The sequence below is a fragment of the Nicotiana tabacum genome, chromosome 18 (genome assembly GCF_000715075.1).
Source record: "Nicotiana tabacum cultivar K326 chromosome 18, ASM71507v2, whole genome shotgun sequence".
Classification (NCBI taxonomy): domain Eukaryota; kingdom Viridiplantae; phylum Streptophyta; class Magnoliopsida; order Solanales; family Solanaceae; genus Nicotiana; species Nicotiana tabacum.
This window is the reverse complement of record NC_134097.1, coordinates 150,598,935-150,613,463: the sequence shown is the minus strand read 5'-3', so window position 1 is coordinate 150,613,463 and position 14,529 is coordinate 150,598,935. Positions and strand designations below refer to the sequence as shown.

The 14,529-nt window shown below is 43.2% G+C and overlaps 1 non-coding gene across 1 annotated transcript; it reads right to left on the bottom strand.

The window, feature by feature from the left end:
- Nucleotides 1–497: 497 nt before the first annotated feature.
- LOC142173105 (small nucleolar RNA R71) lies at nucleotides 498–604 on the bottom strand. Its single transcript, XR_012702535.1, has one exon. It is a non-coding gene; the product is annotated as a small nucleolar RNA R71 (small nucleolar RNA).
- Between the last annotated feature and the right edge of the window lie 13,925 nt (nucleotides 605–14,529).

Genomic DNA, 14,529 nt, shown 5'->3' with positions numbered 1-14,529 from the left:
CAAACAACAACAAAACTCAACCGAAAGAATTGAACCGGACATGGGAAACAGGGACAACGTGAATGACCCAAACAATAGAAACAACGCAAATGACCCAATCAATTGGGGTGTGGCACCTCTTGTGCCAGAAGCAACACTATATGACTGGGCACAACCCACAATTGACAACTTAGCAACTGCTATTGTAGTCCCTCGGATACAAGTAGACTCATTTCAGATCACAAACAACATGCTACATCTGTTGCAGAACAAGGGACTATTCTCTAGGTCATACGTTGAAGACCCTCAACAGCATCTAAAGAACTTTCTCTCAATCTGTGCCATGCATAGACAACACAGTGTGACACCGGAAGCAATACGTTTGTCGTTGTTTCCATTCTCAGTGACAGGAGCAGCCCAAACTTGACTTAATTCACTCCCTATCAACTCCATCACTACTTGGGAGGAATTAGTCAAGCAATATTTTGAGCAAATTTCATCCACCCAACAAGACTGCTCAACAAATTGATGAGATATTGAGCTTCAAATAAAGACCCACTGAGATGCTGCATGAAACGTGGGAGAGATTCAAGGGTCTCCTAGTTACATGTCCACATCATGGTTGTCACGACCCTAACCCCGGTCATGATGGCGCCCAACATACTACTAGGAAAGCCCGACCATTCAACAACATTAACCCAAATTCTTATTCAGATTATAGATAAATATCACCGAGAATTTACTAAGTTATTACATTCAAGTGTATAATTAATAATAAAATCTACGGAAGTTCAATTAAAATACCACACCATAGCCCAATAGAATCCGGTGTCACGAATATGAGCCTCTAATACAGAATATCCACCTATTACAAGTCTGTCTAGGAAAAATGCGGAATAAAAGATAGAGATAGAGGGGATAGATCAAGGCTGCGAATGCCATGCAGCTACCTCAATACTCCCGGATACTGCTGTTCAGCTAAACAAATCCTCACTCAGCCTGTGGTGTACTTGGATCTGCACGCAAGGTGCAGGGAGTGATGTGATTACTCCGACCCAGTGAGTAATAAACATAAATAAAGGTTGAGAATAAGAAAATGGAAAAATACAAAGTAAACTATAACTGGCAGTTTAGAACAACAAATAGTGAAGCAACAAGTCAATTAAATCAGAGTACCAAATACTGAGACAGGTATAATCGATAAAAACAAATGTATGAGTGCAATGCAATGCATATGATGGTACACTCTAGTACCCAGTGCGGCGTGCAGCCCGAGCCATCCATTTATTTATCGTCGACGGCGCTCACTAGGGGTGTGTGCAGACTCCGGAGGGGCTCCTACAGCCCAAGCGCAATATCAAGCCATCTCGTGGCATCAAATCTAGGCCCTCGGCCTCATATCAATCTCAGTATAATCAACCAGGCTCTTGGCCTCATATCAATCTCGGTATAATCAACCAGGCTCTCGGCCTCAATATCAATGTAATACTGCTGCGGCGCGCAGCCCGATCCATGCTCAGTCCAGAAACTATCATAATCCCCTTGGGCATTTGTAAAACAGTAGTTCTCAGCCCGAAATATCATTTAGAAATATCATTTAAGTTTCTAAATCTTAGAAAGATGGCTGAGTTTGCAAAACAGTATTTAAAACCTTGGACTGAGGTCAAATGATATGCAAAATATGCGAAAAGAGTGATATCAATCCCTGAAGGATTCAAATAATTGGCAAGAAGCCCAAATGTAACAATTAAATCTAAGTAAGGATGATTCTCAATTTAGTTCAAGTAGAAAACACGGTACAAACATCTCTCGGGATAGACCAAGTCACAATCCCCAATGGTGCTCTACCCCACGCTCGTTATCGGCATGCAAGTCACCTCAATATAGCGTTACGATGTGAAATTTCGGGGTTTCAAACCCTCAGGACATCATTTACATCAATTACTCACCTCAAGACGGTCAAAGTCTAGCTCGCTATGCCCTTGCCTCTCAAATTACCCTCCTCGTGCGACGAATCTGCCCAAAATCACAACGAATATGTCGTATTATGCTAAAGAGACAATACCCAATCGAAAGCAATCGAAAAATATCAAAATTCACGAATTTGACAAAACCCGAGCCCCGAGCCCACGTCTCGAAAAATCAGAAAATTAACATCACCGGATTCCTTGTCTCTCCACGAGTCTATACATACCAAGAACTCCCAAATCCGAGTTCAAATGACCCATCAAATCCTAATTGTTTGGTTTCAAAATTCAAGCCCTAGTTCTTGATTTGTAGGCTTATATTTCATGAATCTCTAGGTGGAATTCACAATAAAAATGAGTTCTTAGTCCAAGAAATTTACCTCAAGTCACTCCCCTTTGAATCCCTCTTTAATCTCCACCAAGAAGCTCTCAAAATGATCAACCATGGAGGAAAAATGACCCAAAATCGCGGATGAAGTGTTTTATAAACTCACTGTCCAGAATTTTTTGGAAGTACTATTCACGCGTGCGGTTACTATTCACGTGCGTGGTCGCTGTTCACCCGCGTGGACACTGTTCACCCGTGCGGTTACTGTTCACGCTGCTAAAAAAATACAGCAGTAGCCAAAGAAATTGCAGCACTTTTCTTTTTACTAAAATGGCTCTAACTCCATCATACGCAACTCGGAATTCGATGATTCTTGTTCCTATAAGTCAAAAATAATGATACGAAAATAGTCCTTCAATCGAAACTCAATTCGGAGCTCGTTTGCTTAGTACGATATCCATTTCGCTCGTTAAACAATTAACTCATGTTTCGTGTCAAAAACCCAATCGCGACTTGATGAAATTAGACCAAACTTTCCAGATCACTCCTATAATTCATTATTTAAATTCTGGAAATCTTGAAATAAAATTTTGATCTCTAGAACTAAAAATGGACCTTTGGATCATTACATGCTTATGCTCAAACGGCAAAAATCTTCCAAAACTCTTCCAAAACTTATCCGAGCCTCATGGGACCCCGACCAAACATGCAAACATAATTCATAACATTATTCAAACCTCTTCCAATCATCAAAACACCTAAAACAACATTAAATTACCCAAAACGCATCGAATTCAAGCCTAATTTCTTAAAAACTTCCGAAATACGCATTTGATCAAAAACCCGACCAAAACACCTCTGAATGATCTGAAATTTTGCACACACATCCAAAATCACCTAACGAAACTACTGCAACTCTCAGAATTCCATTCCGACCCCGTATCAAAATTTCACCTGCCAACCGGAATTCGCCAAAATACTAACTTCGCCAATTCAAGCCTAATTCTACTCCGGACCTCCAAAATAAATTCCGATCACATTCCTAAGCCACATATCATCCCCCGAAGCTAACCGAATCACCGAAAATCACATCCGAGCCCTCTAACTCAGTAGTCAACATCCGGTTGACTTTTTCCAAAGCAAGCCTTCCTTAAAGAGACTAAGTGTCTCATTTCCTATCAAAGCCAATCTGATTTAACTCTAACACCGAATACCGATAACGAAACATGAAGAAGCATAAAAATGGGGGAAACAGGGCGGTAACTCATGAGACGACGGGCCGGGTCATCACATCCTCCCCAATTTAAACAAACGCTCGTCCTCGAGCGAGTCAAGAAACATACCTGAAGCCTCAAACAGGTGAGAATATCTGCTCCGCATCTCCCACTCGGTCTCCCAGGTAGCTTCCTCCACGGGCCGACCTCTCCACTACACTTTTACAGAAGATATATCTTTTGACCTCAATTTCCGAACCTGACGACCCAAAATAGCCACTGGCTCCACATCAAAGGTCAAATCACCATCCAACTGAACCGTACTGAAATCCAAAACATGGGACGGGTCCCCAACATACTTCCGGAGCATAGAAACATGAAATACCGGATGCACACTCGACAAGCTTGGTGGCAAAGCAAGCATATAGACCACCTCCCCAATCCTCCTAAGTACCTCAAAAGGACCAATGAATCGTGGACTCAACTTTCCTTTCTTTCCAAATCTCATAACACCCTTCATGGGCGAAACCTTCAGCAAGACCTTCTCACCAACCATGTAGGACACATCTCGAACTTTCCGGTCCGCATAACTCTTCTGACGCGACTGCGCTGTACGAAGCCTCTCCTGAATCACCTTCACCTTCTCTAAGGCATCATGAACCAAATCTGTCCCCAATAGCCTAGCCTCGCCGGGCTCGAACCAACCAACTGGAGATCTACACCGCCTCCCATACAAAGCCTCATACGGTGCCATCTGAATGCTGGACTGATAGCTGTTGTTGTAGGCAAACTCTGCAAGCGGCAGAAACTCATCCCAAGAACCTCCGAAATCAATCATACAGGCACGCAACATATCCTCCAATATCTTAATAGTACGCTCGGACTGTCCATTCGTCTGAGGATGAAATGTTGTGCTCAACTCCACCTGGGTACCCAACTCTCGCTGAAAAGTCCTCCAAAACTGGGAAGTAAATTGAGTACCTCTATCTGAGATAATGGAAACTGGAACACCGTGCAATCGCACAATCTCTCAGATAAATATCCTTGCCAACCGCTCGAAGAATAAGTAGTACACACCGGAATGAAGTGCGCGGACTTGGTTAGCTGATCCACAATCACCCAAATAGAATCAAATTTCTTCAAAGTCCGAGGAAGACCACTCACAAAATCCATGGTAACTCTCTCCCACTTCCATTCTGGGATAATCATCCGCTGAAGCAAACCACCCGGTCTCTGATGCTCATATTTCACCTGCTGACAGTTGAGACACCGAGCTACATAACCTACAATATCTTTCTTCATTCTTCTCCACCAATAGTTCTGTCTCAAGTCCTGATACATCTTCACAGCACCCGGATGAATAGAATACCGCAAGCTGTGGGCCTCCTCCAGAATTAACTCTCTAAGCCCATCTACATTGGGCACACATATACGGCCCTGCATCCTCAATACGCCATCATCATCTATAGTCACATCCCTGGCATCATCATGCTGAACTCTGTCCTTAAGGACAAGCAAATGCGGATCATCATACTGGCGTTCTCTAATGCGATCATATAAGGAAGACCGAGAAACCACACAAGCCAACACCCGGCTGGGCTCAGAAATGTCCAGTCTCACAAACCGATTAGCCAAGGTTTAAACATCAACTGCAAAGGGCCTCTCCCCAACTGGAATGTACGCCAAACTCCCCATACTGACTGCCTTTCGGCTCAAGGCATTTGCCACTACATTGGCCTTTCCCGGATGATACAAAATAGTGATGTCATAATCTTTTAGCAACTCAAGCCACCTCCGCTGCCTCAAATTAAGGTCTTTTTGCTTAAACAAATGCTGAAGACTGCGATGATCAGTGAATACCTTGCAAGATATGCCATATAAATATTGCCTCCAAATCTTCAAGACATGAACTATAGCAGCCAACTCTAGGTCATGAACATGGTAGTTCTTCTCATGGGTCTTTAACTGACGAGAAACATAAGAAATAACTCTACCCTCCTGCATCAACACACAGCCAATCCCAACTCTCGAAGCATCGCAATATACAATATATGAACCTATAACTGATGGTAAAACCAATATTGGAGTTGTGGTCAAAACTGTCTTGAGCTTCTGAAAGCTCTCCTCACACTCGTTTGACCATACAAATGGAGCACCTTTCTGAGTCACCTTGGTCAAGGGCGACGCAATGGATGAAAACCCCTGAACAAACCGACGATAATAGCCTACTAATCCGAGAAAACTACGGATCTCTATGGCTGAGGACGGTCGAGACCAACTCTGCACTGCTTCTATCTTCTTTGGATCAACCTGAATACCATCGCTGGACACTATATGTCCCAAGAATGCTACAGAACTTAGCCAAAATTCACACTTAGAGAATTTTGCATAAAGCTTCTCCTCCTTCAATCTCTGCAACACTACACGCAAATGCTTGGCGTGCTCCTCCTGGCTACGCGAGTACACCAGAATGTCATCAATAAATACAATAACAAAAGAATCCAGATAAGGCCGAAATACACTGTTCATCAAATGCATGAACGTTGCTGGGGCATTGGTCAGCCCGAAAGACATGACTAGAAACTCATAGTGACCATATCTAGTCCTGAAAGCTGTCTTAAGAATATCCGAGTCCCTGATTTTTAACTGGTGATAGCCTGAATGGAGATCAATTTTTGAAAACACCCTCACTCCCTGAAGCTGATCAAACAAGTCATCAATATGAGGTAAAGGATATTTGTTCTTCACTGTTACCTTATTTAACTGCCTGTAGTCAATGCACATTCTCATTGTGCCATTTTTCTTCTTCACAAACAAAACTGGCGCACCCCACGGTGACACACTAGGCCGAATGAACCCCTTGCCTAGGAGCTCCTGAAGATGTTCCTTAAATTCTTTCAACTCTGCTGGTGCCATACGATATGGAGGAATAGAAATGGGCTGGGTTCCCAGCACCAAGTCAATGCCAAAATCGATATCCTTGTCCGGCGGCATGCCCGGCAGGTCTGCAGGAAATACATCAGGAAAATCCCTCACAACTGGGACAGAATCAATACTAGGAGTCTCAGCTCCAAATCTCGCACAAAAGGTAGATATGATAGACAACCCTTACCAACCATACGCTAGGCTTTCAAGAAGGAAATTACTCTGCTAGGAACATAATTAGTCATACCATGCCACTCGATCCTCGGAACACCCAGAATAGCCAAAGTAACTGTCTTAGCATGACAATCTAGAATAGCATGACACGGAGATAGCCAATCCATGCCCAGAATAACATCAAAATCTACCATGCTCAACAACAATAAATCAACTCGGGTCTCCAGACCCCTAATAGTCACAATACAAGACCGATACACATGGTCTACAATAATAGTATCGCCTACCGGGGTAGATACGTGCACAGGTAAAACAAGATACACTCGGGTCGTACCCAAATGATGAGCAAAATATGAGGACACATAAGAATAGGTGGATCCGGGATCGAATAATACAGAGGCATCTCTGTGGCAGACTGGAAAATTACCTGTAATGACAGCATGTGAAGCAATAGCATCTGTCCTGCCTGGAATAGCATAGAAATGAGCTTGGCCACTGCCTGATCGACCTCCCCCTATGGGGCGACCCCTGGATGCCTGACCTCCACCCCTAGCTAACTGGGCGGGTGCTGAAGAAACTGGAGCAGAAGATGAAGGTTGGCCCCTCTGCTGAAACTGACCACCACGAAGTCGAGGACACTGCCTCTTTATATGACCAAACTCTCCGCACTCGTAGCAACTACCAGGTACTGGAGAAGCGAACTGGAGGGAACCTTTCGCACCTGAATGACCAGCCGATGCACTTGGCGCAGATGAACCCTGAACTGAAGGGGCATAGGATGAGCTCTGAGCTGGGAGAGCATTAAGTAAAGACTGGCCCTACTGAAATCCCTGATGACCACGGTCTGAAGATGTCCTACTATACTCTGGACGGGCCGGCTGGGGAGGTCTGAAGGAACGACCTCTACCACGCTGGAACTGGCCCCTAAACGGAGCACCACTGAAATTGCTTGAACCTCTGGGCCTCTTGGCCTCCCTCTCCTCTCTCTCTTTGCGGCGAACTATCTCAATATCACGAGCAATGTCAACCACACCCTCGAACGAAACACCCAATACTCTCGCTCTAGTCATCAAAATATGGAGAGAGTGGTTAAGACCATCCACGAATCTTCGGATCCTCTCACGATCCGTCGGAATCATCCAAGTAGCATGACGAGCCAACTGTGAAAATCTCATCTCGTACCGGGTCACGGACATATCTCCCTGAGTCAACCACTCAAACTGCCTACGCAGCTCCTCTCTGCGGGACTGAGGTACATACTTCTCCAGAAATAGAGTGGAGAACTGCTGCCAAGTAAGGGGCGCTGCACCAACATGTCTACGCCTCTCAAAATATTCCCACCAGGTAAATGCAGCTCCCTGGAACTGAAATGTAGTAAAAGATACACCACTCGACTCCAAAATCCCTGCGGTGTGAAGCATACGCTGACACTTGTCGAGAAAACCCTGGCATCCTCGCCCTCTGCACCACTGAATGTCGGAGGCTGGAGCCTACCAAATCTCTCGAGACGACGCTGCTCATCGTCTGGCATAGCTGGGACCACAAGGTTTTGAACTGGTGCAACCGGCTGAGCTGGAACAACTTCCAGTGTCTGCAATCCCTGCACAACCTGCTCAGCTATGCGATTAATAGGAGTCTGGGTGCCTTCCCTGGCCTGTGAAGTAGTTGCGGTTGTAGTGGATGAGACCGCCTGAGCTAGGCCAGTGCAAACTGTCAAAATCTGAGCCAAGGGCTCCTGAAGACCCTGAATCACAATAGGCATAGCTGGTGCTTGAACTGGTACAACTGCTGGAGCCTGATCTGGAACTAGGGCAGTTGGTGGATTAACAGGTGCTGCCCGCGCTACTCTACCTCTGCCACGCCCACGACCGCGTCCACAGCCTCTGGTGGCATCAGTGGGTGGAACTGGTGGTCGTTCGCCTCGTCCAGTAGCACGAGTCCTCGCCATCTGCGAGAGAATAGAATGATAGAAATTTTTAGTGTTCGGATCAACAAAGTCGCACGACAAGAATTTCAAGAATATGAAGTTCTCCTAAAGGTTCTGCAGCCTCTCGAGGATAAATACAGACGTCTCTGCACCGATCCGCGAGACTCTACTAAACCAGCTCATAACTCGCGAGACCAATTAACCTAGGCTCTGATACCAACCTGTCACGACCCCAACCCCGGTCATGATGGCGCCCGACACACTGCTAGGCAAGCCCGACCATTCAACAACATTAACCCAAATTCTTATTCAGATTATAGATAAATATCACAGAGAATTTACTAAGTTATTACATTCAAGTGTATAATTAATAATAAAATCTACGGAAGTTCAATTAAAATACCACATCATAGCCCAATAGAATCCGGTGTCACGAATATGAGCCTCTAATACAGAATATTCACCTTTTACAAGTTTGTCTGGGAAAAATGCGGAATAAAAGATAGAGATAGAGGGGAGAGATCAAGGCTGTGAATGCCATGTAGCTACCTCAATACTCCCGGATACTGCTGTTCAGCTAAACAAATCCTCACTCAGCTTGTGGTGTACCTGGATCTGCACGCAAGGTGCAGAGAGTAATGTGAGTACTCCGACCCAGTGAGTAATAAACATAAATAAAGGCCGAGAATAAGAAATCATGGAAAAATACAAAGTAAACTATAACTGGCAGTTTAGAACAACAAATAGTGAAGCAACAAGTCAATTAAATCAGAGTACCAAATACTGAGACAGGTATAATCGACAAAAACAAATGCATGAGTGCAATGCAATGCATATGATGGTACACTCTAGTACCCACTGCGGCGTACAGCCCGAGCCATCCATTTATTTATCATCGACGGCGCTCACTGGGGGTGTGTGCAGACTCCGGAGGGGCTCCTACAACCCAAGCGCAATATCATATCAATCTCAATATAATCAACCAGGCTCTCGGCCTCAATATCAATGTACTCAACCAGGCTCTCGGCCTCAATATCAATGTACTCAACCAGGCTCTCGGCCTCAATATCAATGTAATACTGCTGCGGCGCGCAGCCCGATCCATGCTCAGTCCAGAAACCATCATAAGCCCCTTGGGCATTTGTAAAACAGTAGTTCTCAGCCCGAAATATCATTTAGAAATATCATTTAAGTTTTTAAATCTTAGAAAGATGACTGAGTTTGCAAAACAATATTTAAAACCTTGGACTGAGGTCAAATGATATGCAAAATATGCGAAAGCAGTGATATCAATCCCTGAAGGATTCAAATAATTGGCAAGAAGCCCAAATGTAACAATCAAATCTAAGTAAGGATGATTCTCAATTTAGTTCTAGTAGAAAACACGGTAAAAACATCTCTCGGGACGGACCAAGTCACAATCCCCAATGGTGCTCTACCCCACGCCCGTTATCCGGCGTGCAAGTCACCTCAAATAGCGTTACGATGTGAAATTCCGGGGTTTCAAACCCTCAGGACATCATTTACATCAATTACTCACCTCAAGACGGTCAAAGTCTAGCTCGCTATGCCCTTGCCTCTCAAATTACCCTCCTCATGCGACGAATCTGCCCAAAATCACAACGAATATGTCGCATTATGCTAAAGAGACAATACCCAATCGAAAGCAATCGAAAAATATCAAAATTCACGAATTTGACAAAACCCGAGCCCCGGGCCCACGTCTCGAAAAATCATAAAATTAATATCACCGGATTCCTTGTCTCGCCATGAGTCTATACATACCAAGAACTCCCAAATCCGAGTTCAAATGACCCATCAAATCCTAATTGTTTGGTTTCAAAATTGAAGCCCTAGTTCTTGATTTGTAGGCTTATATTTCATGAATCTCTAGATGGAATTCACAATAAAAACGAGTTCTAAGTCCAAGAAACTTACCTCAAGTCATTCCCCCTTGAATCTCTCTTTAATCTCCACCAAGAAGCTCTCAAAATGATCAACCATGGAGGAAAAACGACCCAAAATCGCGGATGAAGTATTTTATAAACGCACTGCCCAGAATTTTTTGGAAGTACTGTTCACGCGTGCGGTTACTGTTCACGCGTGCAGTTACTTTTCACCCGCGCAGTTACTGTTCACGCTGCTAAAAAAAATACAGCAGCAGCCAAAGAAATTGCAGCACTTTTCTTTTTACTAAAATGGCTCTAACTCCATCATACGAACTCGGAATTCAATGATTCTTGTTCCTATAAGTCACAAATAATGATACAAACATAGTCCTTCAGTCGAAACTCAATTCGGAGCTCTTTTGCTCAGTGCGATATCCATTTCGCTCGTTAAATAATTAACTTATGTTTCGTGTCAAAAACTCAATCGCGACTTGATGAAATTAGACCAAACTTTCCAGATCACTCCTATAATTCATTATTTAAATTCTGGAAATCTTAAAATAAAATTTGGATCTCTAGAACTAAAAATGGACCTTTGAATCATTACAGGCTTATGCTCAAACGGCAAAAATCTTCCAAAACTCTTCCAAAACTTATTCGAGCCTCATGAGACCCCGACCAAACATGCCAACATAATTCATAACATTATTCAAACCTCTTCCAATCATCAAAACACCTCAAACAACATTAAATTACCCAAAACTCATCGAATTCAAGCCTAATTTCTTAAAAACTTCTGAAATACGCATTTGATCAAAAAACCGACCAAAACATTTCCGAATGATCTGAAATTTTGCACACACATCCAAAATCACCTAACAAAGCTACTGCAACTCTCGGAATTCCATTCCAACCCCTGTATCAAAATCTCACCTGCCAACCGGAATTCGCCAAAATACTAACTTTGCCAATTCAAGCCTAATTCTACTCCGGACCTCCAAAATAAATTCTGATCACACTCCTAAGCCACATATCATCCCCCAAAGCTAACCGAATCACCGAAAATCAAATCCGAGCCCTCTAACTCAATAGTCAACATCCGATTGACTTTTTCCAAAACAAGCCTTCCTTAAAGAGACTAAGTGTCTCATTTCCTATCAAAGCCAATCTGATTTAACTCTAACACCGAATACCAATAACGAAACATGAAGAAGCATAAAAATGGGGAAAACGGGGCGGTAACTCATGAGACGACGGGTCGGGTCGTCACAATGGTATTCCGGAGCAGATGTTGAGGCAGAGATTTTACATGGGTTTAGTAGATACTTTGAAATATAATGTTGATGCTTCAATAGGTGGAGCATTTTTTAGCAATACATTCAGAGAGAGAAAGATCTTGCTTGACAAGATGGCACAAAACTCAGAATGGACAACAAGGAACGCTCCAATCACTCCAGTGGTTCACTCAGTGGCTCTAGACCCAGCTAATTCCATAGCTGAAAATATGGCTACTTTGATGACACAAATGAGCATCCTCACCAAAAAGATGGAAGAATTAGGCCAGAAGCAGAAGGTACACATAGTTGATGCAACTAATGAGGGTCTATGCACATCATGCATTAATCAGCCATATGTCTGCTCATGGAGTGATGAAAGTGATAATCAACAATATCAGGAGAACATGAATTATGTGCTAACTACGGGGGACCGAGACCAGGTGGTCAGAATTGGGGTCAGCAAAATCAATAATATATACCAGCTCAACAACAGTACAATAACAACAATAATCATGGTATTATGCGACCACAGCGGCAAATGGTGCCTTACCAAAGGCAACAAGGGTACATCCAGCAAAATCAGCAGCAAGCTTATCAACAACCTCCACAATAATAGATTGTGAGACATAAAGATGGGTTTTCTAAACTCAAGGGTATGATGCAACAAGTGATTGGGTCCACTGGAAAGCTAGCTGACAGAGTAGACTCACATGAGTCATTGATTAAAAATATTGAGATCTAATTAGGACAGATTTCCATGACCCTAAATAATCATCCTCGTGGGACGTAACCTACAGACACCCAAATCAATCCAAAAGAGCAAGGCCCGAAGCAGCTGATAGAAGTGAGTCTCCGAAATGGTAGGGACTTAGATTTGAAGCAAGAAATTGTTCGCGAAAGCAGGCCGACTGAGACACTGGTGCCAGTACCCATTGAGATAGATGATTCAGCAGGTTTAACTGAGGTGACGGTACACAAGAAAACACCAACAGGGAAGATGTGGTTGAGAAAGTGAGACGGTGTGGTTGAGAAAGAAAAAGTTCTTTCATGATTGTCGTATGCATTATTGGGATGAGCCTTATCTGTTCAGGATTTGTGTTGATAACATGATCCGTAGATGTATTCCTAAGATAGACCAGTCTTCTATTTTGCAAGCTTGTCATGCATCACCATGTGGTGGGCACTTCGGGGGAGTGAGGACAGTGATAACGAGGGATTATGAGGCATTTTACACTCCTTCTTACTTGAGTTTTGATTAAAAATGTGTACAAAATAGTCCCAAAGGCTTACATGATGTACTTGTTTACAGTGTTTGGTCAACAAGGTGACAATTCGTCAAAACCAGCTCAAAAAGGAGTAAAACATGCTTAAGTACCAAGAACAAGTCCAAGCACAATGCAACAGGTCCACTGCGACCGCACTCCATTCTGTGCGGTCCGCAATGAGAAAGTTCAGAAAGGTGCTCATTTCAGACATTCAAGCAATGTGACCGCAAAGCATTTCATGTGGACCACAATGGACTCACCGCGGTCGCACTTGATATTGTGCGGTCCACAAAGGAAGAGTTCAGAGAGTTGAAGATTTGGAGCTAATTGCCAAAGCGGTCCGCGGTCTTTTTTATGCTGACCACAAAAGAAGCCACCGCAGCCGCGGTGCATTTTGTGCGGCCCGCGGTGGCCAAGTTCAGAGAGCAGACTTTTAAACTAAGAAGCCTCGTTGCGGCCGCACTCGATTTTGTGCGGTCCGCACTACCCCAGCAGGGGTATTTTTGTCCAGAAAATTTGGCCTAGTATAAATAGTTTCTTTTTCCATTTTTAGGTGATTAGTTGTATTCTAACTAGCAGCTGCGCTCGTGAACAGTGTTCCTTATCCATTTTGAGTAATTTTATAATAGTTTCATCATTGAATCTTCAAGTTTTAGCTTGTAATTAAATATTATGTGTTTTTCTTCATCTATTTCATTGTTTTCTTCTATTATCATGAGTAGCTAGACCCATTAGCTAGGGTTGTGGCTCAACCCTAGTGTTGGTATTTGATGGGTCTTGTGTTTTAAGGCTTGAATGGATATGGGTGTTTGATATTTGGACTAATTTATGGTTTTAATGTTGAATTAGTGGTTGCAAAACACTAATTTGTGCCTATTTGACTTGGGTTCTTCTTGAGAAAGAGAACTTGAGTCTAGGAAAATTAGCCCAACAAGGAATTAGGGCGTATTCAGGAGATTGATAACCCCAATTAAAGGGTTAAACCTAGAGATAGTAATATCCGACTTGAACCTAAATTGCTTGCACAAATTATCATACCCAATTGGTCTTGAGAAAGTCAATTAGGGCAAAATCACTCAAACCACCGAGAGGTATAGAGTGAGAAGTATCATGCAATGGTTATATCGTAATTCCCAACATGACAACCTATCCTTAGACTCGAGAACCCGTCAAGTATCCATCTAGGAGAAAGTCACTTCCATAGTGCCTTTTAACTATTTAGACAACCCTTCAAGTATCTTACTCTTAGCTTAATTTAGCATCTTATTAGTAAAAATTTAGAAGTAATATCAAAACCAACTATGATTAGAAGTGCAATTAAGAGCAATTAGGCATCTCCAATTTAGATAGAAACTCAATTCCTATTTCTAGCTCCCTGTGGAAATCAATCCCGACCTTCTTGGGTAAAAGCTGCTTCGACCACTGATCGCTGCCTACTCCGCACCACTAATAAGTAGCGAGAGAGGGTCGCAATAGCTTTTACCCGATTTTGGGTCGGGATCGATTTCCACAGAGAGCTAGAATTGGAATTGAGTATCTATTTAGGTTGGGATTGCGTATTGGTTCCAAATTGCACTTCTATTC